Raw genomic sequence first — 4,084 nt, forward strand, 5'->3', positions numbered from 1 at the left:
ATCTCGGGATCAAGCCGCCGTAGTTCACCTCTCTCTCCTCACCCTTCTATGCCTCCATTCATTGCCCCCCCCTTTTTTCTTCCTCCTTCCTTCCCTTTTTATATCCCTCTCTTAGGTATTACTCATGGGACATAGTATGGTCCTGGGCCTATTCTCTGGGCCCAATACATACTATGGTATGGGCCTTATCTCTTGGGCCAGTACTTATGTGATGCATTCCTGAATATGGCTACTACATTTGCCCCCTCTCGGGTTCGGCGACGATGACGACGGTGGACCCGAGAAGTCTTCAAACTTCCTTGTCTCTCTCTTTGAACTCTAGATATCCACGATTATCCGTGGATCAGTACATAGTCTTTCTCCTCCTCGGGACATTTTATATCCCATGTACTCTTTGGACCGACCTGTATGTGTGAAGTACTCAATCCATCGGGTTCTTGTTCATATATACCCCATTAACGTATCCCCAAAGGATCTCTCATCCCTTCCCATTTCTCTCCCCTTCAACTCGACATAATGCCCACAATGTGTCTCAACCCAGCCATAAGCTCTCCTTCATAGAACTCACTACTATGTCCACGGAGTGTCTCACCTCGACCAACATCTCTTTTCCTAAAAACTTGCCACTATGTCTATGTCAGTGAAGTGTCTCACCCTTGTCATAATCTCTCCTTCACATAACTCACTTCTATATCCCAGAGTGTCTCACCCTTTCATTTCCTTTTCGTGGGACTCAACTATCTCATCCCTTCTTCTCTCTCTCTTCAACTCAATACAATGCCTACGATGTGTCTCAACCCAACCATCACCTCTCACATAGAACTCCCTACCATATCGGGCGGTATGCCTCCCCCAACCTGCTCTCTTTCTTGGAACTCACTACCTGCGTCATGGAGTGTATCACCCTAGCCACCATCTCTCCTTCAGAGAACTCACTGCCTGTCTGCGGAGTGTATCTCGACCACCATCTCTCCTTGAGGAGAACTCACCACTATGTCCGAGGGAGTGTCTCAAATTTGTCATAAGCTCTCTTTCACATAACTCACTACTATATATCAAGTAGAGTGTCTCACCCTTTTTATTTCCCTTTCAGAACTCCACTCATCCCCCTTCGCTCTCTCTCTTCAACTCAATACCATGCCCACAATATGTCTCAAACCCAGCCTAACACCTCTCACATAGAACTCACTACCATATCGGTGGTATGCCTCCCCACCCACTGCTTCTCCTTCCGGAACTCATCGCCTGCCCTCATGGAGTGTATCACCTCAGCCACCATCTCTCCTTGGAGAACTCACCACTATGTCCATGAGTGTCTCAAATTACTGTCATAAGCTCTCCTTCACATAACTCACTACTATATCGTAGAGTGTCTCACCCTTTCATTTCCCTTTTCGTAGAACTCAACCTATCTCATCCCCTTCGCTTCTCTCTTCAACTCAATACCATGCCCCGATGTGTCTCAACCCAGCCAAGACCACCTCTCACATAGAACTCACTACCATATCAGCTGATGCCTCCCCCCACCTGCTCTCCCTTCCGGAACTCATCGCCTGTCTGCGAGTGTATCACCTCAAACCACCATCTCTTCTTCGGAGGACTCACCACTATGTCCATGGATTGTCTCGCCCCCGGCATTTCTCCTTCTCATAACTCACTTCCATAATGTCAGCGGAGGGTCTCGCCAAGCCATAAGCTCTCCTTCATAGAAATCTCTATCATGTCCGCAGAGTGTCTCACCCTTTCATTTCCCTTTCGTTGGGACTCAACATTGTATTCGCCAAGGGTCTCATCCCCTTGCACTTACTCATGGAATTCGATATACCCGTCATGAAAGGGCCTCCTCCCCTATTTTTCTTTTGTAGAATTCAATAGTATTGTTCATTCCGGAACTCCCAAGACGCTGGAGGGCTCATCCCCCTCCCCCCACTGTCTCTACTCCCGAAGTGGAGTCTATTGAGGGGCCACTCGCTTTGCCCCAAGTCTGATTGGGATCTCATGTCCCGGAGGGCTCATCCCGTTGTCTCTCGCTTCTCCGAGTGGAGAGTCGGATGAGGGGCAACTCAACTTGCTCCGGGTTTGCTTCGGATCTCATGTCCAGAGGGCTCATCCCCCGCTATCTACGCTGCCTGGAGTGGAGTCGATGAGGGGTAACTCTCGCTTTCCCCCAGGTTTGACTTCGGATCTCATGTCGCGGAGGGCTCATCCCGTTGTTCGGATCTCATGTCCAGATATCTCTTGCATCTCCGACTGGCGGCTCCACTAGCTCACGGGGCTACTCTATTTGACTGCCTGTCTCTTTGCCTTTTCGTCCGAAGGGCTCATCCCCTCAGCGGGCTCGCTTCGAGCTCTCGCCTGTTGGGGATCTCTCATTGCCTCATGTATCTCTAGCATCTCTGGTCCGCGGAGGGCTCATCCCACTCCGCGGGCTCGACCGGGTTGTCGCCGGTTGGGGCTCTCTCATTGCCCCATGTATCTCTAGCATCTCTGATCCGCGGAGGGCTCATCCCACTCCGCGGGCTCGCTCGGGCTCTCGCCTGTTGGGGCTCTCTCATTGCCCCATGTATCTCTAGCATCTCTGATCTGCGGATGGCTCATCCCACTCCACGGGCTTGCTCGGGCTCTCGCCGGTTGGGGCTCTCTCATTGCCCCATATATCTCTAGCATCTCTGATCTGCAGAGGGCTCATCCCACTCCGTGGGCTTGCTCGGGATCTTGCCGGTTGGGGCTCTCTCCTTGCCCCCAGGCTTGACTCGGTTCTCATGTCCGCATATCCTATCTCGCTCGAGGCTTTGGACACGCCGGACCCGGATGCTCGCTTTGCCCCCCACGGTTGTTATTTGTTTGGACACGAGGGTCCGCGGAGGGCTCATCCCCCCCGCATTCATTCGGATAGTCCCACGACATATCCACGAAGAGTCTTCTCGAACCCCTCCGCTCTCCTTCGGAATGCTTATCCGGGAACAGCTCAGCCTACCCCATGTTTGATTCGGACAAGAGGGTCCATGACAGCTCTGCCTGCCCCACACGCGCTGTTTGGACACGAGGGTCTGTATCCTATCCCACTCGAGGCTTCGGACACGCCGGTCCGGGACAGCTCTGCCTGCCCCACACGCGTTGTTCGGATATGAGGGTCAACGGATCCTATCATTTCGAGGCTTCGGACTGATGGTCCGGACGAGTCACCTGCCCCATGTTTGATCCGGACACGAGGGTCCGCGGAGGAGGGCTCTCGCCCCCCGTGACTCATCCGCTTTAATTGGGCTTCATTGTTCCTCATGGGATATAATATCTCCTTTGCATGTGGGTCTTTCTTAGCTTTCGAGTTCCTCAAATCTGGCGGCGAAAGCAAATGCGATATGTGTATTTCCTAAGAGCGGTTCGCATTACTCAAGGCCTCTGAAGGCTACACTTGCCTTTCTATTCATTCTGCTCATGCCGTGGAAGAACGTGACACATCGAGCCGATGCCCGAGGCTTCATTTCAGTGCCTTGTCTCTTTGAACTAACAGAGCAAGGTCTTCGATCTCTCCCCGATGTCCATCTCGGAAGCGAGAATCAAGGAACGCCAAAGATCCCGAGAGCTCTATGGTAATACATCATGCCTCTTACAAGACGAGCAATGTCGGTCTCGTGATGATGCCCGAAGCGGAGATCTTTTAGCTTGTTATTCCCTATTTCATTTTCATACACCATGCCCCTCTGCAAGATCCTCTCTAAGAAATTTATCCACTCATCATCGTCAATTTTCTGCCGATAGAGCGATTAATTGTAGAGACACCATCTTCACTCTCGGCCAAGTAAATGTTCTTTGTTGTACAAAACTTCTTTGTTATAGTAAGGATTAAGGACACTGAAAGCCATCATTTTTCCAACTTGGGGAGCATGGGGTATATTCACAAACAAGGAGTTGTTAAAGAAAGCAACACGGCGTCTTGACTCCAGATTAATTGGGACGTTGACCCTAGAGTCCCTGGATGTTAGACTTATACGCACATGATGAACCTGGCGGTAGAAGGTAGCATTTTCAATGTCGGACAACTTGATGGAATTCTCAAAAAGCCAACTGGAGTTAGTAGCTGGAC

The 4,084-nt window shown here is 51.0% G+C and overlaps 1 non-coding gene across 1 annotated transcript; it reads right to left on the reverse strand.

Annotated features, from left to right (window-relative positions):
• Nucleotides 1-3,530: 3,530 nt before the first annotated feature.
• Nucleotides 3,531-3,613, reverse strand: LOC147511945 (small nucleolar RNA J33). The gene has a single exon (XR_015219682.1). It is a non-coding gene; the product is annotated as a small nucleolar RNA J33 (small nucleolar RNA).
• Nucleotides 3,614-4,084: the final 471 nt, after the last annotated feature.

The sequence above is a fragment of the Coptis chinensis genome, chromosome 3 (assembly GCF_015680905.1).
Source record: "Coptis chinensis isolate HL-2020 chromosome 3, ASM1568090v1, whole genome shotgun sequence".
Lineage (NCBI taxonomy): Eukaryota > Viridiplantae > Streptophyta > Magnoliopsida > Ranunculales > Ranunculaceae > Coptis > Coptis chinensis.